Source organism: Schistocerca cancellata, chromosome 9 (genome assembly GCF_023864275.1).
Source record: "Schistocerca cancellata isolate TAMUIC-IGC-003103 chromosome 9, iqSchCanc2.1, whole genome shotgun sequence".
Taxonomy (NCBI): domain Eukaryota; kingdom Metazoa; phylum Arthropoda; class Insecta; order Orthoptera; family Acrididae; genus Schistocerca; species Schistocerca cancellata.
This window is the reverse complement of record NC_064634.1, coordinates 147,027,229-147,048,642: the sequence shown is the minus strand read 5'-3', so window position 1 is coordinate 147,048,642 and position 21,414 is coordinate 147,027,229.

The following is a 21,414-nucleotide window of genomic DNA, read 5'->3' as shown; positions in this document are numbered from 1 at the left end:
TTAATATGACAGGAGAAAACAGGTAAGAGCAATTGAAGCAATTTTAGTTTTTGAAAGAAGAAGATGGCCTTTTTAAAGTTCACGAAGGACCATTTGGATTTAATACCTTGAAAGGCATATGTGTCAAACCCATAAATTTTTCGGAAACGTTCATAGGTCTCATATATTTGCATAAAATGTGAATGCAAGCATAGTCTATTTTGACAAATTTGTAGATAGCATAAATACCACTGTTATGATTATTTTCGTTTTTCACATTGGTAAAGAGCTTTGTACCCCAATGGCTGAAGTTAATGTATGTGTATGAGAGCATACGCGTGTCTTACGGAATGTACTGCTATCACTTATTTATAAGCAAGAGGTAATATTTGTTAATATTATGTCTCAGTACCAGTGTTCTGTAAATGAGCTGTTCAGTTTTGGAGGTGAATATACGAGTGGTGCTCAGTAATTAATGCAACACATCTTTCCGAAAGGAGATTGGTTTTATTGCAGGATTCCTCACACTTTTGGTTAAAAAATGCTATTTTTCAATTTAATCTCCCTTCGATGTGAAGACTTTGCGCCAATTTACAAGGGGGGCATTTTTGTTGGCATTGTACGACGTCAGAGCTAACGTCATGCTGGATCGATAACCTTCGTATAATTCACGTAGTGGTTCCTGCGGAGTGCATCTTTCATTGGGCCAAACACATGGAGACTGGAAGGAGCGAGATCTGGGCTGTAGGGTGCATGATGAAGAACAGTCCAATGAAACTTCGTGAGCTAGTTTCGAGTGCTCAGGCTTGTAGGAGACCTAGCGTAGTCATGAAGAAGGAGCGGAGATTTGCATTTTTGTGGCGACGAAGACGCTGAAATCGTTCCTTCAGTTTCCTGGATGTAGCAAAACTGTGTACGACCAGCCGGCACGCGAAAGATCGGACAGGTTTTGTTCAACAATGGCTCTAAGCACTATGGGACTTAATATCTGAGGTCATCAGTTCCCTAGACTTAGAACCACTTAAACCTAACTAACCTAAGGACATCACACACATCCATGTCTGAGGCAGGATCCGAACCTGCGGCCGTAGCAGCAACGTGGTTCCGGACTGAAGCGCCTAGAACCACTCGGCCACAGCGGCCGGCGGGCAGGTTTGCGCGACCCTGTTGCGATGATGATATACGCCTCGCCCAAAGACTGAGCGTGATTTTCCTCACTGCCTAGTCTCCGTCGACTTTCTGCGCGCGCCTATGAGTAGATGCGATGCTCTGGTTTTCTGCCGAAAGAAACTCAAAGACAGGTCTTTGCTTGGAACGCATGTCCGTTACAGACGCCATTTACGAAGTTACGTTTATCCCGGTCACTTATCGGAACATCCCGCAACAAAATCCGCATTTTTTTAAGCCGTAATTGGCTGAGTAGAAATATGTGTTGCATTACTCGATCCCCCTCTTAGACGTGAAAGCGACGTGGCACTGTAGATAGCAGTCGTGTAACGGCACAGAACTTGAGTCCTTTTTCCTTAGGTTTTATTACAGTCCCTCCGCTATTATTCTGAGAAACGACTGTACTTTTTCTGCAATAGTTCCTCCGTGCTATTATATTTTATGCTGTAAAAGTTTAAGAGACGAGATATCTGCGATTTAAAATGTTCTAGAGTTTGGAACAACTAGCTATGAAGCAATTGTCACCTTTCAGGCTCTTTCCACGTTAAACTGTCGAGATGCCATATACTCATGATTTATGAGTTATACTGAGCGAACTAGATGAGCGTGTGGAAAGAAACTATTAATGAGACTTTGTGAGCTGAGTGTTTCCCGGGAGTTGAAAAAGGGGTGAGAGATAAGGGAGGGGGGGGGGGGGGAAGGAGGAGAAGGGAAAATTTCTAGCGAGAGACGTTTAAAACTTTGGAGAGGTGGAACTACGACTGAATTTATGTTTGCCATAACAGTGGTGAGCACTCTACTTGAATTCGCGGTCCCCATTATCTAGGGTCCGTGGGCTTCACCTGCGGGAAATTCCGGTAGCAGCGGCGTATAAATCTCGTGCAGACGTGGCTGCAGGGGCCTCGCTAGGGGGCCGTGCGCCAGGCGCATTTCTTCTGCCGCAGGCGGTGGTGGTCGCAGCCACGCGGATGCTGAGTTTGCGTAGTAACCTGGAAGAGTCTCCAAGATCCACGGCGTCATCAGAAACGTCAGGGCTGGGACCTGCTCCCGGTGGAGATGTTCAGCAAACGATGGTCCAACTGAAAGGCTCGGGAATACGTAGGTGCAGCTTAAAAGACGGCGCAAATTGAGCAAGACAAGCATTTCATAAGGTGACCGTTGAGTTTTAAATTTTGGTATCATGGAATGGTCTGATGGTAAACTGGTGATCTTAATCTTTATTTCTGGCTGAAAATAGGCAAACATGTGAGAGCAATACTCTTAATCACTTATTCCTATTGTTCCTGCAGCATATCCACTGATATTAGTGTCATACTCCATAAATGCAATAGCCACATTGTGATTAATTAAAGTGGGAGGAATTTCTGTCCTGAAGACAATTAAAATCATTTCTTTAACTTGAAGCAGCGGAAACAAGCAGTGCAGTATGTCCTTATAAGAGACAAATACAATGTTTTGCCGTACCTCATACATTTCGTAATCTGTTGCCTGATGCATCTGGAAATGGCATGTGGTGGGCCTTGAAGTAAAAGATTGAATTCAAACCTTTGGATTTATTAAGAGTTACTTTAACATGAAGAAAATTTGAACTGCGTAACAAGCAATAGTCTTAAATGATACTGTCCCTTAGAAAACGAAGGCTTCGCAATCACTTAGCAGACAAAATGACAGGCGTGGGGTGTGACTACGGGAACACGGGAAAGGATTTTATAAAGTTGTGCGTGGTCCAACACGCGGCACCAGAAATAAGCGTCCTGAGGGCAAACAACTAGAGAGGGAGAGATAGTTGCTGTCACTGGTTCGCAGAGATTTGTTGAACTCAAAAAACTACGATATCGTTAACCGATTTGCTCTGGACAAGAGCAAGGCGAGAGAGAAATGAATATTAGTTGCAGTTGCTGAAGCGAGAGAACGAACTTACTGTTCAATCTAAAACATGTGCTGTGAAGAGTTTGCTTACGACGTGGCAGAAATTTCAGCTATTGATTAAGATTCTGGTACCAAGAATTGTGACTACGAACAAGCTCTGACAGCGACCTAAACGGCAGTACGCCAGCGCGCAGTTGCATGCATCTCTCCGTCACTGCCTCGTGGTGCCTCTATGCCTCTGTCGTCCTCTATGATCAACAGTATCTCCCCCACGTCCAGTCTGTAGCTCGTTCTGTCTTCAGCTGCCCACCGTTCGCTCCACAGCATCCCCGAGAGGACGCACTTTTTGGTGCTAATCCCGGCCAATAATGAGCCTACCTTCCGGGTGCAATACGGCTGCCCAATTGGCTCGCGTCGAAAGCGCGCCCTACGAATCCCTTTTTCTCCCGTTTTAACTGACAAACGGTTGCAGGTTCGAATCCTGCTTCGGGCATAGTTGTGTGTGATGTCCTTAGGTTAGTTAGGTTTAAGTAGTTCTAAGTTCTAGGGGGCTGATGACCTCAGAAGTTAAGTCCTATAGTGCTCAGAGTCATTTGAACCACTTTTAAATGACAAATTTTCTAGAAACAACTCGAAGCTTCTACCACTAACTTCCAGCAAACAAAGGAAACACTTTCCCACGAATTCAGCTAGAAAGATCGTTCCAAGTCACGTAAGCCAAGACAGAGGGTATGGGATTCTCTGCCGAGATTTCTCTTGTTGTTCTTCGATTCCCCCCTGTTATTGTCCTGTACATGCCAACGGTTTATCCCTCCGATTCTAAGCTTGGAGAAAGCAGAAAATTCGCTTTAAACCACAGCCAAACGATCAGAATGAACTTCGTGTAATACAGGTCGTGTTCATGAAATAGAGGGTACTGATCATAAAGGGAAAGTTGGGATTAAATAAAACACCTACCACACAGGTCGCTTCCCATTGTCATTGGTCCGATTAGGAAGTGATAAAGATGGCATATAAGAATGACAAAATACCGTATCTAGTTGATACGATACACTCTAATGAAAGGTGTACTCAGATGTACGTACGTCTTTCAGTTCCCTTTTTCTTTTAATTGTTTTTCCTTTTTTCCGTTAGATCATCAGTTTTCTCAGCTGTTTGATACAGCACGCTACAACATCCTTTCCATACTCGTATCAGAGAAGCTCTGGCCCCCTACGTCCTCCATTATTCATCGGACTTTTCAACAGTTGTCCTCCCCTATACCTTTTACCGTTTACAGTTCCCTCAGGTAACATGAAACGTATTTGTCTGGACCTCAGCACATAGCACACGAACCAGGGCTTCCTGCTTGTCAATGCTCCCAATTTTCTCTCTTCGATGATTCTGCGAAGTTCCTTTCATCTTTCCACGAGCTTTCAATACCCTAGTGTAACACCACGTGTCAAACACCTCGATTCTCTTCTGTTCCAGTTTTCCTCTGATCATGATTCACTTCCATACAATGCTGTGCTCTAGGTGTACGTTCTCAGAATTTTGTTCCTCAATTTAAGGCCAATGTTCTATGATAGTAGACTTCAGTTGGCAACGAATGGACTCTTCCTTTATGGTAGCCTTCTTTTTACGTCCTCTTTGCTTCGTTCGTCATGCATCATGTTGCTTTCAAGGCGGCAGAATTGCTTCACTTCACCTATTTCGTGATTACCGATTTCAACGTTAAGTTTATCGCTAATCTCATTTATCCTACACATTTCTATTTTCGACTTTGTGAGGTTTACTTTCGGCTCATATTCCATACTCATTTTAGTGTTTATTCCATTCGACACTTCACGTAATGTATCTTCATTTTTATTGATGAAAGCAATGTCATCAGCGAATCCTATGATTCATATCCTTTCATGTCATTGCTTCTTCGACGTACATATTGAATAGATAGGTGGAAGACTGCATTTCAATGCCACTGCCTAACTTAATCTTTTCTGATCCTCCATTCTTGCTGTACCGTCTTGGTTTCTGTACACATACAGTACGTGCTGTGCCTGTTTTCCCCCATACGTTACTCCAATTTTTCTGTGAATTTTGATCTTGCCTCTTTGGTGCCTAAAAACTGATCATTATCTAACAGATTTTCAGTTCTGTTTTCCATTCTTCTGTGTATTATGCGTGTCTCCAACTTGCATGTATTGTTAAGCTGATGGTTTTCGCACTTATCGGCCCTTCCTGGTCTCGGGTTATGTAACTGATATTTCTCTCAATATCGGATGGTATTTCTCCAGTTTCATAGGTATTACGAGGTGCATTCAAGTTCTAAGGCCTCCGATTTTTTTTCTAATTAACTACTCACCCAAAATCGATGAAACTGGCGTTACTTCTCGACGTAATCGCCCTGCAGACGTACACATTTTTCACAACGCTGATGCCATGATTCCATGGCAGCGGCGAAGGCCTCTTTAGGAGTCTGTTTTGACCACTGGAAAATCGCTGAGGCAATAGCAGCACGACTGGTGAATGTGCGGCCGCGGAGAGTGTCTTTCATTGTTGAAAAAAGCCAAAAGTCACTAGGAGCCAGGTCAGGTGAGTAGGGAGCATGAGGAATCACTTCAAAGTTGTTGTCACGAAGAAACTGTTGCGTAACGTTAGCTCGATGTGCGGGTGCGTTGTCTTGGTGAAACAGCACACGCGCAGCCCTTCCCGGACGTTTTTGTTGCAGTGTAGGAAGGAATTTGTTCTTCACAACATTTTCGTAGGATGCACCTGTTAGTGTAGTGCCCTTTGGAGCGCAATGGGTAAGGATTACGCCCTCGCTGTCCCAGAACATGGACACCATCATTTTTTCAGCACTGGCGGTTACCCGAAATATTTTTGGCGGCCGTGAATCTGTGTGCTTCCATTGAGCTGACTGGCGCTTTGTTTCTGGATTGAAAAATGGCATCCACGTCTCATCCATTGTCACAACCGACGAAAAGAAAGTCCCATTCATGCTGTCGTTGCGCGTCAACATTGCTTAGCAACATGCCACACGGGCAGCCATGTGGTCGTCCGTCAGCATTCGTGGCACCCACCTGGATGACACTTTTCGCATTTTCAGGTCGTCATGCAGGATTGTGTGCACAGAACCCACAGAAATACCAACTCTGGAGGCGGTCTTTTCAACTGTCATTCGACGATCCCCCAAAACAATTCTCTTCACTTTCTCGATCATGTCGTCAGACCGGCTTGTGCGAGCCCGAGGTTGTTTCGGTTTGTTGTCACACGATGTTCTGCCTTCATTAAACTGTCGCACCCACGAACGTACTTTCGCCACATCCATAACTCCATCACCACATGTCTCCTTCAACTGTCGATTAATTTCAATTGGTTTCACACCACGCAAATTCAGAAAACGAATGATTGCGCGCTGTTCAAGTAAGGAAAACGTCGCCATTTTAAGTATTTAAAACAGTTCTCATTCTCGCCACTGGCGGTAAAATTCCATCTGCCATACGGTGCTGCCACCTCTGGGACGTATTGACAATGAACGCGGCCTCATTTTAAAACAATGCGCATGTTTCTATATCTTTCCAATCTGGAGAAAAAAAATTGGAGGCCTTAGAACTTGAATACACCTCGTACATACCCTTCTTTAATATTCGTTTCATTACAACTTCCTCCAATGATTTCTGAAACTCCGAAGAACTATCCACGCCTTCCATTCTATTTAATTGCAAGCCTTCCAAAGTTTCCCTTAACTCTGACTCTACTAATGTGTCACATACATCTTCCACCTTCCATATCGATTACTATCTCTTCTCCTATCACATTAATATCAGACAAGAGAAACTACGGAGCCCAAAATAATCAAAAAGAAGAAATCCTTAAAAAAGAAAGAACTACACAATTCATGTGATAAATACGTATCCTTCCTTGGCTGGTGTCGATTGCATTAAAATCCTTCGACGTGTACAGCAGCATCATCTGTAAAATACTGGAAATACTAAAGTATTAAATTAACCGACGTTTCAACCGTGCTGCAGCTGCCTTCCACAGGGCGTAGTGAGTGCTTCAGTATAATCCGTTTCTAATTATATCACAAGACAACCAACGCTAAATACAGAGTGTCTTCCTGATTTCCAAACGCAAACGCAAACTGACTTTGACGCGTGGTACTTGCGGTTTGTGGAACCATGTAAAGTAACTCAAAAAATTTTGTACATGAGTTCCTTTCGCAACCATTAGAACCTCTGTACGATCCCCTATCTCAACCGACGTCCACACAAGCATGTCTGGGGTCACGGAGGCTATAGCAACCACATTTGTTCTGCGGGGATCGCTAAGTTCACGCACAGGTGAGACTCACACGCTATCTTTCACACAAATACACTTTAAGAAATCCGGGAGGCTTACGTCCGGAGATTGCGGTGGCCACTTGGTTTCGTCCTCACGTCATATCCATCGCTATGGAAATATTTGGTCCTGAAATCACGTACTTGTAAACTCCAGTGTCATGGTGCACCATTCTGCCGGAACATCACATTTAGCTGAAGGGGAAGAATCTTAGGGACTGCAAAGTGCTCAGCCATGTCCGTCGTTGGACCATCGAACAGAGTTCCTTATGAACTACATAGTTAGAAGGATCCCTGTCGTAGAGAAATAACACAAAGATTTGAAAACAAGTAAGTCACCAGGTCCGAATGGAATCCCAGTTCGATTTTTCAGAGAGTACTCTACGGCATTAGCCCCTTACGTATCTTGCATTTATTGCAGTCTCTCGTCCAGTGCAAAGTCCCAAGCACTAGAAAAAAGCACAAGTGACTCTTGTATATAAGAATGAGCAAAGAACGGACCCCAAAGTTATAGAACAACTCCCTTAACACCGGTTTGCTGCAGAATTATTGAAACTATTTTGGGTTCATGTATAATAAATTTCCTTGAATCTGAAAAGCTTATGTCTACGAATCAGCACGGTTTAAAAAAGCATCGCTTATATCAGACTCAGCTGTCCCTTCCCTCACATCATGTACTGCGAACTATGGATAAAGGGCAACAGACAGATTTCATATTTCTAGATTTACGAAAAGCATTTAGCACAGTGCACCAATGCAGACTTTTAACAAGGGTACGAGCATATGGATAAAGTTCACATGTTTGTGAGTGGCTCAAAGACTTCTAAGTAATAGAAGCCAGTACGTTGCCCTTGAAGGCGATCGTTTTTCAGAGACAAGGCTATCGGTAGGAGTACCACAGGGAACTATGATGGGACTGCTATTATTTTCTGTATACATAAATGATCTGACAGGCAGGGTGGGCATCAATCTGCGGCTGTTTGCTGATGATGATGTGATGTACAGGTAGGCGTCGAAGGTGAGTGATTGTAGGAGCATACAAGATGACTAAGACAAAATTTCAAGTTGGTTTGTGAATGTCGGCGCGTTACAAATTTAGAAGAAAACACGTTAATGCGGGTGTGGAGGAAAAACAAACCCGTATTATTCGGGTACAGTATTAGTGGTGTCCCGCTTGACACATTCAAGTCGTTTAAATAACTTGACGTAACGTTGCAGAGCGACATGAAATGGAACGAGCTCGTGAGGATCATGGTATTTAAAGCGGATGGTCGGCTTCCGTTTATTGGGAGAATTTTGATAACGTTGGTTCCCACTGTAAAGGAGACCGCTTACAGGACGGTAGTGTGACCCATTCTTGAATACTGCTAGAATGTTTGGGGTCCGCACCAAGTCGGGCTAAGGGAAGACATAGAAGTAATTCAGAGGCGAACTGCTACATTTGCAGCCTTAATTGATGATGGTTTCGGATACGGGTTTCCATCAGCTGTTTATTCTTCTTCTGCGTACGGAACAATATCGGAGATTTCTATTGTCCGAGGAGAAAAATAAACTGCAGATCGAAACCTGTGTCGGAAGCAGTCATCCATCGAGGCATCAAAGTACCGCGTCATAGGAGACAAGGCTTGTCTACATCTACATCTATATCCATACTCCACAAGCCACCTGACGGTGTGTGGCGGAGGGTACCCTGAGTACCTCTATCGGTTCTCCCTTCTATTCCAGTCTCGTATTGTTCGTGGAAAGAAGGATTGTCTGTATGCTTCTGTGTGGGCTCTAATCTCTCTGATTTTATCCTCATGGTCGCTTCGCGAGATATACGTAGGAGGGAGCAATATACTGCCTGAGTCTTCGGTGAAGGTATGATCTCGAAATTTTAACAGAAGCACGTACCGAGCTACTGAGCATCTCTCCTGCAGAGTCTTCCACTGGAGTTTATCTATAATCTCCGTAACGCGTTCGCGATTACTAAATAATCCTGTAATGAAGCGCGCTGCTCTCCGTTGGATCTTCTCTATCTCTTCTATTAACCCTATCTGGTACGGATCCCACACTGTTGAGCAGTGTTCAAGCAGTGGGTGAACGAGCGTACTGTAACCTACTTCCCTTGTTTTCGGATTGCATTTCCTTAGAATTCTTCCAATGAATCTCAGTCTGGCATCTGCTTTATCGACGATCAACTTTATATGATCATTCCATTTTAAATCACTCCTAAAGCGTATTCCCAGATAATTTATGGAATTAACTGCTTCCAGTTGCTGACCTGCTATTTTGTAGCTAAATGATAAGCGAAGTATCTTTCTATGTATTCGCAGCACATTACACTTGTCTACATTGAGATTCAATTGCCATTCCCTGCACATGCGTCAATTCGCTGCAGATCCTCCTGCATTTCAGTACAATTTTCCATTGTTACAACCTCTCGATACCCCACAGCATCATCTGCAAAAAGCCTCAGTGAACTTCCAATATCATCCACAAGGTCATTTATGTATATTGTGAATAGCAACGGTCCTATGACACTCCCCTGCGGCACACCTGAAATCACTCTTACTTCGTAAGACTTTTCTCCATTGAGAATGACATGCCGCGTTCTATTACCTAGGAACTCTTCAACCAATCACACAATTGGTCTGATAGTCCATATGCTCTTACTTTGTTCATTAAACGACTGTGGGGAACTGTATCGAACGCCTTGCGGAAGTCAAGAAACACGGCATCTACCTGTGAACCCGTGTCTATGGCCCTCTGAGTCTCGTGGACGAATAGCGCGAGCTGGGTTTCACATCACCGTCTTTTTCGAAACCCATGCTGATTCCTACAGAGTAGATTTCTAGTCTCCAGGAAAGTCATTATACTCGAACACAATACGTGTTCCAAAATTCTACAGTTGATCGACGTTAGAGATATAGGTCTATAGTTCTGCACATCTGTTCGACGTCCCTTCTTGAAAACGGGGATGACCTGTGCCCTCTTCCAATCCTTTGGAACGCTACGCTCTTCTAGAGACCTACGGTACACCACTGCAAGAAGGGGGGCAAGTTCCTTCGCGTACTCTGTGTAAAATCGAACTGGTATCCCATCAGGTCCAGCGGCCTTTCCTCTTTTGAGCGATTTTAATTGTTTCTCTATCCCTCTGCCGTCTATTTCGATATCTACCATTTTATCATCTGTGCGACAATCTAGAGAAGGAACTACAGTACAGTCTTCCTCTGTGAAACAGCTATGGAAAAAGACATTTAGTATTTCGGCCTTTAGTCTGTCATCCTCTGCTTCAGTACCATTTTGGTCACAGAGTGTCTGGACATTTTGTTTTGATCCACCTACTGCTTTGACATAAGACCAAAATTTCTTAGGATTTTCTGCCAAGTCAGTACATAGAACTTTAATTTCGAATTCATTGAACGCCTCTCGCATAGCCCTCCTCACACTACATTTGATTCGCGTAATTTTTGTTTGTCTGCAAAGCTTTAGCTATGTTTATGTTTGCTGTGAACTTCCCTTTGCTTCCGCAGCAGTTTCCTAACTCGGTTGTTGTACCACGGTGGCTCTTTTCCATCTCTGACGATCTTGCTTGGCACATACTCATCTAACGCATATTGTACGATGGTTTTGAACTTTGTCCACTGATCCTCAACACTATCTGTACTTGAGACAAAACCTTTGTGTTGGGCCGTCAGGTACTCTGTAATCTGCTTTTTGTCACTTTTGCTAAACAGAAAAATCTTCCTACCTACGCAGCAGTTTGCTTCATTTTCTCCACTGGCGTCCTTGGTAATCATTCGCGATCACGGAATAACAAACAAAGTTGCGAGAGGTTCCACCTGTAGCCCGTCAGCGTAGGAATCAGGTTTGCAGCCGAAGGGGTAGCCTGGTGGCAGACACTAGGGCCAATAACGTCGACACTCGCGGCGTTAACTGACATTTCGACATAGGTTCCTGTCCACGACTTGTTCCTCAAGATACCACCTACAACCCCTCTAAGTCTGGCGCAGCGTTTCTGGCAGACCCTGTATACCTGCTAGGTTAATGTATTTTACTGCATCGTTAATGGAACGTACCTAAATTTGGATCCTGTTGCAACGCTGGAAACGTGGCTTGATGCCTTCTCTGTGAATCACTCTGCCTACTCGATCACTGACGCACGCGGCATACGGCGAGTCCACTACTCGAAGCTATATCTCTAACGTCGATCAGTTGCAGAATTTTGGAACACGTATTGTGTTCGAGTATAATGACTTTTCTGGAGACTAGAAATCTACTCTGTAGGAATCAACATGGGTTTCGAAAAAGACGGTCATGTGAAACCCAGCTCGCTCTATTCGTCCACGAGACTCAGAGGGCCATAGACACGGGTTCACAGGTAGATGCCGTGTTTCTTGACTTCCGCAAAGCGTTCGATACAGTTTCCCACAGTCGTTTAACGAACAAAGTAAGAGCATATGGACTATCAGACCAATTGTGTGATTGGATTGAGGAGTTCCTAGATAACAGGACGCAGCATGTTATTCTCAATGGAGAGAAGTCTTCCGAAGTAAGAGTGATTTCAGGTGTGCCGCAGGGGAGTGTCATAGGACCGTTGCTATTCACAATATACAAAAATGACCTGGTGGATGACATCGGAAGTTCACTGAGGCTTTTTGCAGATGATGCTGTGGTGTACCGAGAGGTTGTAACAATGGAAAATTCTACTGAAATGAAGGAGGATCTGCAGCGAATTGACGCATGGTGCAGGGAATGGCAACTGAATCTCAATGTAGACAAGTGTAATGTGCTGCGAATATACAGAAAGATAGATCCTTTATCATTTAGCTACAAAATAGCAGGTCACCAACTGGAAGCAGTTAATACCATAAATTATCTGGGAGTACGCATTAGGAGTGATTTAAAATGGAATGATCATATAATGTTGATCGTCGGTAAAGCAGATGCCAGACTGAGATTCATTGGAAGAATCCTAAGGAAATGCAATCCGAAAACAAAGGAAGTAGGTTACAGTACGCTTGTTCGCCCACTGCTTGAATACTGCTCAGCAGTGTGGGATCCGTACCAGATAGGGTTGATAGAAGAGATAGAGAAGATCCAACGGAGAGCAGCGCGCTTCGTTACAGGATCATTTAGTAATCGCGAAAGCGTTACGGAGATGATAGATAAACTCCAGTGGAAGACTCTGCAGGAGAGACGCTCAGTAGCTCGGTACGGGCTTTTATTGAAGTTTCGAGAACATACCTTCACCGAAGAGTTAAGCAGTATATTGCTCCCTCCTACGTATATCTCGCGAAGAGACCATGAGGATAAAATCAGAGAGATTAGAGCCCACACAGAGGCATACCGACAATCCTTCTTTCCACGAACAATACGAGACTGGAATAGAAGGGAGAACCGATAGAGGTACTGAAGGTACCCTCCGCCACACACCGTCAGGTGGCTTGCGGAGTATGGATGTAGATGTAGATGTAAATGTATATTTACAGACAGTATGCACATATCCACTGAATGTAGGTGCAAAATAGTATCATAGACACGAAGAATGTGGTGCGTGTGGAGCTGCAGCATCGTGCGTGACGTTTCAATTCATCCCTTCATTGCCACTAATGCCATTCGCAACACATTTTGTAGACAGTATCCACATATACCGCTGAATGTGCCTACAAAATTATATCGCTGTGCAACTCACAGTTCAGTAGATTTGAAGTCGTTAATACTAAGCGCAATGCCAGACGCTGCGTGCTAAGTGCGTCAATGCACAGCTATAAATGGATATCTGAGCATGGCCGGATTTCTCCGCTATTAATCCACATACTTCAGAGATACAAAATATGTAAAAAAAAGTCAGTTTTTATTGGTCTCTGCCGGCCGGGCGGTTCTAGGCGCTTCAGTCTGGAACCGCGCGACCGCTACGGTCGTAGGTTCGAATCCTGCCTCGGGGTTGGATGTGTGTGATGTCCTTAGGTTAGTTAGGTTTAAGTAGTTCTAAGTTCTAGGGGACTGATGACCTCCGATGTTAAGTCCCATAGTGCTCAGAGCCATTTGAACCATTTTTATTGGTCTCAACAGCAGCCTTCCCTTCATTGATTTAATTTGCTTCGCTACACGGAGGGTATCTTACCCCTTACTCGTCTGTAGGTATTTTGGTTTTGAGCTCTTGCGTGTGTGTGTGTGTGTGTGTGTGTGTGTGTGTGTGTGCACGCGCGTGTGCATACATTCGCGCCCGTTAGCACTCTCCAGCTGTTTCTGCTGCCCAGAATTTCTTTGGCTCCCAGCGGTAAAAACACGTTACACGCCTGCTATCGGCGTTGTTACGCAGATATCGACGTGAGTTCGACGCTACTCGTTGCGTAACGAAAACGAATAATTGGTAGACGGGACAAAAGCGGAGGAACAAAAAAAAGAAGGACCTGCGAATTAAAAAATATATATGTATATTACGCGCAGAGCCCGCCTTTAGTAAAAATTCTGCATAATTGAGCTGGGCATAAATATTCATACAAGTCGCTGGGGCGATAGCGCCTCGGAGGCGAGTATCGATTTATCGATGTCCACCGCCGGTAGGGCACAAAGGCCGTGGCCGAGCGTGAAGCTGTATCGGGTGGCGGTGCACTCCACCCCCCCTCCCCTCTCCCTCCTCCCGGGGGGCGGGCCATTCGCTCTCATTCATTCATTCACTCATTGATTCTGGCCTTATTCGCGCTTTCCGGCAGGCGGGTGGGCACACGAACACACACAAACGCACACACGTAACAGCTCAGGCACACGACACGGGCACGCAAGCTCGCCCGATCCGATCTGATCGGATTCGACCTCAGCTAGACGATTCTCTCCCCAGCGGTCTCGACCCCCCCCCAATGACCCACCTTAACAAAGGGGTGTGCGGCAATAGAGCCCGTGAGGCATTCAGCAGCCGCGACTGCAAACGAGCCAAGTCTCGCCCGCGATGCAGCGGCCCCGCCACACGCAGCCAAAGCGCCTCCCAAAGGAGCGGCGGAAGAAAGCGACAATGGCACCTGTTACAGAGCGGACCATTAGCGGCGCTTTCACTTTCTCTTAGCGCTTGCTTCATAGGCGTGCAGTCCGTCATGTAAAGTGGATATCACAGGACAGAGCGTCCTTTCTCTCTCCTATGTATTGAAGTGTGCTTCTATAGGTAAACAGTAAGAGTACATGTACTTTTTAGCAGTTGCCAATTATAAGCTCATTAAGTGCTACGGACCAGTGCCTTGGAATGCCGTCGGTAAATTAATCCTTCCCCGAAACTAATATTTTTTTGGTCAGCAGGCTTCTGTCTGGTTTCACATAGTGTGGCACGAATTCCCATTCTGTGCCGACTTCGTCTCAGGGCAGCACTCGCACCCAACATCCTCAGTTATTTGTTGGGTATACTCCAGTTTGTGACTTCACCTGACCAGCCTATGCAGACGAGGTAGCTATAGTGCACTGCTTCTGTAGGGCTCTGCTTGAGAGCAAGCCGGTTCCACTCCTGATGGTGCAAAATTCTCACTGCCACTATTTGGCCGTCAAGAAGAGCAGAGGTAATGCATTTTACTTTTTTTTGTGTTGGTGGTGCTGAAGTCTGATCGACTTCGTTGATTTTTACTTCTGTAGGGAATGGAAAGGGTAAGAATTTTCGCTTTATTTATTTATTCTTCTTTCAGATTTAGTTTGCGCACACAGAAGGGTCCCTTAACTCGCTGCTTTTCGTGTGTGTTTGAAAACATGTGTGTAGAAATGCTAAAGGACTTTATGTCCTTAAGTTAAGGAGAATTACGTAAGGATAACATTTACGGAGGCTCAAATACTATCGCCTTCGGTACTTTATATTTACGGTTGCGTAAGGATTCTACCGTACCTACTGTGGTGACTTGTGGTGTACTGTCACGTATCATGTCCAACTTCCGAAATAAGGTTCGTGCCTTCTTGACCTTGTCTGAGAGGTAAGATTCGCTTAAGGCTCGATGAATATCATGATTCCGGATCGACCATTCGGATCCAGTGAACCATCGTAGGCAGAGGTAATGCGTTAAGTTCCTGATAATTATGTAACGTATCATATGCAAGCCTCGACGGTCGCCAAGTGCTGATCGCTACTGTGAGCGATAGCACCGGGTTCGCAATGTCCGTGGGACTGCGTATACACAAAAAAAAAAAAAAAAAAAAAAAAAAAAACCGGTTCAAATGGCTCTGAGCACTATGGGACTTAACTTCTAAGATCATCAGTCCCCTAGAACTTAGAACTACTTAAACCTAACTAACCTAGGGACGCCACACAGAACCATGCCCGAGGCAGGATTCGAACCTGCGACCGTAGCGGTGGTGCGGTTCCAGACTGTAGCGCCTAGAATCGCTCGACCACCACGGCCGGCGCGGCGTCTACACTCCTGCCTGAAGATTAAGGAGTGGGTTTCCTTAATGCGGCCAACACATCGTTTTTAAAGGGGAATGTTTTCAAGAGAATGGCTGGCGTTTCCCAGTCCCCTTCGGAAAGTAAGCTCTGTACACAGGTGGTCATCAGTTCTTGTAATTATCGTACTATTTGAAATATCAACTCAAACGACCTTCCTGTTTATAAAACAATACTGTATTTTTCTAAACGGTGCACATATGAACTACATACTCCTCACTTATTCATAGCGACCCCAAAATGGCGGTCTACAATTACTCGATTAAAATGGCGTGCTCACTCGTTCACTAGCTGAGCGCGAATCCTTCCTTCCTCCTACTGGTACAAGAAAAACTCTTCTGTTTTTTAACAACTGGAAGTTAAAAATACATGACGGTAGGCATAGGCTCTATGATAGGCTACCACTTCATCTTCTCTCTTTGCCTTTAAAGAAGACGAAAACATAAAAGAAATGCAAAAGGTTTATCACGTTAGCCACAAATAATCCTGAGCATCACGACAGATCCAGGGATTCGTTAACGCACAGTCGAGCGAGGCTCAATTCCGTAACGAAGAAACTAAGGGCGAAATATATCTATTTATAAAAGCAGCTAAAAATTCGCTTGACGTATTTCTAAGAGATAGTCTCCAATCCTTCCACACTATGTAAGTGAAGACCATACGTGGCTTCTGTTCAAAGAAATAGTATCAACAGCACTCAAGAGATTCATACCAAATAAATTAATAAGAGACGGAACTGATACCCCACGGTACACAAAACACGACAAAAAGCTGCTGCAGGAGCACCGAAAAAGGCACGTATAATGTAGACGAACGCAAAATCTCCAAAATTGGCGAAGTTTCACTGAGACTCGACATTTGGTGCGGATTTCAATGCGAGAAGCATTTAATAGTTTCCACAACGAAAGTCTCTTTAGAAATGTGGCGGAAAATCCAAAGAGATTTTCGTCCTATGTTAAGTAAACCAGCGGAGAGGCTCAGTAGGTACCTTTACTGCGCGACAGCGATGAGGAGGAGGAGGGGGAGACAAGGGACCCAACCCTTCGGAGCAGGTAAAATCGTGGCAAATGTCCGGCGTGGCAAATGTCCGCGCACCGCGGTAGTGTGGTTGCGTACAGTACTTAGGAAGTTTGCAGTCAGGGATCAGTAAGATTGTTCTCCATTTGTGGAAAATTCAGAAACTTTTCAGAAGTGTTTTCCCTTCCGCTGGCATGGGTAATATCTTAGTATGTGGCCTGTTTTGGAGGTGGATGTTGCTCCTTAGCGAGCGTACACAGTCTATTTAGGAACAGCCCGCCTATCACAGTGCAGAGCATCTGGCTCTCTGGAGGTGTTATTTAACGGACGAATCTGCAAGACTGGCGAAACTGGAGACGTAACGCGGACTTCAACGCGTGATGCCTTGAACAGCTTCCACAGCGAAACATTATCTCAAAATCTCGTAGTAAATCCCAAGAGACTCTGACCATCTAGAAATTACACTAGCGGCAGCACACCCTCAATACCTTCATTGTGTGAAACCAACTGTAGTATTACCAACGACAGTGCCACTAAACCGATTACGCAAAATAGTTTTCCGAATTCCACCACCAAAGAAGACGAAGTTAATATTCCAAAACTCGAATAAAGAAAAGCTGCCCAGATGAGTAATTTAGAAGCGGACATCCTCGGCGTATTGAAGTAGCTTGAATAACAAAATAATAGCAAGTCTTCCGCACCACATTGTATCCCACTTACGTTTCCATTAGGGTACGCTGACACAATCGGTCCATGCCGGGCAACCATATGCAACCTTTCGCTGGACTAAAGATCCGTACTCAAAGACTGGGAGTTGCACAGGTTACATCAGCACTCAAGGAAGGGAGTAATGATATGGGTCTGTAAGTCACTGGGTGACTCATGTCGTCGATGTGCAGTAGAATCATGGAAAACATACTGTCTACGAACATTATGAATTACCTCCATTCACACATATTCAGCACGAATTCAGAATATATCTTTCTTGTGAAACACAACTAGATCTTTATTCGCAAGACGTAATGAGTGCTATCAACGGGGATCTCAAATTATTCCATATTTCTATATTTCGATAGTTCTTTGGATGTCATTCCCCACATACGACTTCTAATCAGTCTTCCCGCCCATGCGGTATCGTCTCAGTCGTGCTACTGGATTCGTGATTTCGTGACAGATAGATCACAGTTCGTAGTAATCGACGGAAAGTCACCTCGTAAAACAAAAGTCACACACGGCTTTCCCCAAGGAAGTGTTGTACGCCCTCAGCTGTTTCTAATCTATATAAAGGATCCAGGAGACTAGGAGACAATCTATGCAGACTTCTTAGATCGTTTGAGAGATAACGCTGTCATGTACTGTCTAGTTAGGTCATCAGAAGATCTAAACCAACTGCAAAGTGACTTAGACATGATGCTTGTACAGTGCTGTAAATGGCAGTTTACTCCAAATAATGAAGATTGTGAAGTCTTCAACATGAGTGCTATAAGGAACAATAAATTTCGGTTAGACGACAAACAACACACACATGTAAATGCTGCCAATTCAACTAAGAAACTTTGAAATAGACCCAGATAGTAAACTACTTCCGTTGTAAAAAATTTTTGGTTGAATCACGATCGTTTCACGCCATTATAAGCCGAGGGACACCATATCCCGCCTTTACAGGCGGCTGGCATCCGTCCGCAGCGAGGGGTCCAGCGTGGCCGCGCGGTCTTGGGCGCCTTGCTACGGTTCGCACTGCTTCCCCCGTCGGAGGTTCGAGTCCTCTCTCAGGCATGGGCGTGTGTGTTGTCCGTAGCGTAAAACTTAGATTAAATAGTGTGTAACCCTAGGGACCGATGACCTCAGCAGTCTGATCCCATAGCAACTTATCACAAATTTCTTTTGTCCAGCGTGACTGAACTACTAACTTTTGTACAACTGGAGCGGTTCATTATTTTATTCAAAACAGCTAAGCTGCGGATGTCCTGTCAACCAAATTTTATACCTAGTAACTAAATTACGATTAGTTCAGGTTGGAGCGATCACACAGAAGTTTTGGAAAAGGCAAACCAAAGACTACGTGTTATTGGCAAGTCTTCTAAAGAGACTGCCTGCACTACGATTGTCCGTCCTCTACTAGGGTATTGCCGTGGTGTGTGGGATCATTACCAGGTAGGAAGGACGGAGGACATCGAAAAAGTCTAGAGTAGGGCAGCTAGATTTGTATTGTCGGGAAATAGGCGAGAGAGCGTTATGGATATCATAAGCGAGTTGGAGCGGCAATCATTAAAACAAACACGTTTTTCGTTGCGACGAGATATTCTCACGAAAATTTAATCACCAACTTTATCCTCTGAATGTGGAAATATTCTATTATTTTACTGACGCCTACCAAGATTGAGAAAAGACTATCACAATAAAATAAGAGAAATCAGACCTCGTGGGGAAAGATATAAATGTTTTTCGGATGTTGCACGGAAGAAAAGTAATCTGAAGGTGGTTCGAAAAGCTCTCTGCCAGGCACGAAAGTGTATATGTAGATGCGTACTTAGCTAGGGTGAATAGAAAGTGATAAACTGGACTTTGCTTCCATAGAAATCTGAAGTGTAGAGTTCTTTCGTGCGTTCCTATCCTCTTCGTCTGTGTACTGTGATCCTGTGCTGTTAGCAGAGGAGACGGTAGAAATCGATCGGTCATGGTGCAGCGATTCATTGCAGTCTTCGTTGCCAGTCCAGCTGCAGAACTTTGCAGTCTTTTGAGAGTAGTATGCTTGCTACAGGTGACTGTGTTATGGTGCAGAAGAAGTGAATATTTCAATCCTGTCTCGCGGTTCAATGTAAGGCTGGCAGCCCTGATTTAACTTAATGGAATATGTAGAGCGGAGCAAAGGAACTATTCAGGTCCGCCCACAAAAGTCAAAAGTTTTGGCGGAGGTCTACAGAACAACACGATGCGTGATTAGTCTGACGCACCGCACAGCGGTAGGAGTCCGTGGACTGCCGCCGTGTCCGGGGTTCACCACACTTCGCAGACGCTCCGAGACTACGGACGTGGAGGAACGTTTCAGCCAGTCTTTGCGACAATTAACTGTTTTAAATTCAACACCTAACTGCAAAGTCGAGTGAAATGAGGGCAGGTGACAGTGTAGATGGTGATACGTCCGTCGGATGGGTACGATAAGCTCGGTGTCCTTCTTGGTGCTGTTCTGGTTTTAATCTGTGCCCAGCTTTTATGTGTTTCACCTTCTTTCATGTATTTTGGGTATTCTAGCTGGCTCACCGAGATCTTTTGGTTATGAAGACTTGTTCATAAGGGGACCACACGGTGGTTCAGGTCGAAAAAAATCGATTTTCGGTTTTCATCATATTTCGATAGATTAAGATTTTACTTAAGTACTCTGAAAAGGATTTTTCTGAATTTTTTTTCAAGCATTGAAAGAGCATTTTCCTACCACGTGTGTTTATGTTTAACGCCCACTTTTCTGTCACCCATTTTCTGCATATATTTTAGACCTTTATATCCCCTACATTGCACGTTACCGATTTTTTTTTACTCCCGAGTGTGTTGGCTGTCCTTGGAATGCAACAGTCGGTATTCTTTTGTTTCTGCTGTTTGTAAAAAACTCGCTTTCAAACACGCTGTTAGTTTTGTTCAAGTGTGATAGCGAGTAGTTATTATACTTACGTTTGCATTGCTTGTTTACAAATGTACCCACCTCTTTCACAGCTATTTATATAGAAGTTCCTCCAAGTTAAGTGTATACCTTAACGACCTCTACTGATGTTAAGCCATGTCATGGATTGTGTCCATCAGGAGAAAATTCGTGGTGCAAATACAATAGGGCTCAGCCAACTGTAAAATCTTATTCTCACCAGCATTCTTTTTCTGCTGCTGTTATTACAGCAATTAAACCTATTTTCAGAGACTTGGCTCATCCTGACCTTCTAAGGAAATGTCTGCATGGGCAGACACAAAACCCAAATGAATGTTTCAACAGCATAATTTGGAACCGCCTTCCTAAATCTGTATTTGTAGGCATGCATACAATGAAACTAGAAATTCATGATGCTGTTATTACATTCAATTGTGGTAACAGTGGAAAGTTTTGGGTGCTGAAAAAGCTGGGAATTAATCCTGGTGAAAATATGATCAGTGACCTGCAACATTGCGATAAAATGAGGATAGCCGATGCAGACAGGTCCGCATCTAATATGGCCAAGAAAGCAAGACAAACATCAGGAAGGTGAAAAAAAGAAGCTGGAAGACCTGCTAGAGGCCTAAGAAGGGCCTTCATATGCAGCAGGACAGTTTTAATTAACTGTAAGTAACAAATTTCAAAAGTTATTTCTCGAACGTCAATTTCCCGCAAACTAAAATTTTCGCTACATATGCCCCACGATATCAAAAACTACCATAGATAAATGAATGAAATTTTCAGAGACTCTGCATAACATAAAAAGCAACCTCTGGTACTACATTCATTAATATTCCCCCATTAGGAAGTTCACAAAAAATATTTTCTGCAGAAAAAACTTAACATTTTTTGTTAATAAATTTAAAAACTATTTCTTAAAAACTGTAAAATGGATAATATAGATTTTAGTACAGTTGACTCTATTAGCATCATGTAACATACAGTAAAAATATTAAGGTCCAGCATCAAATAGTTTTATTCAGAAATGG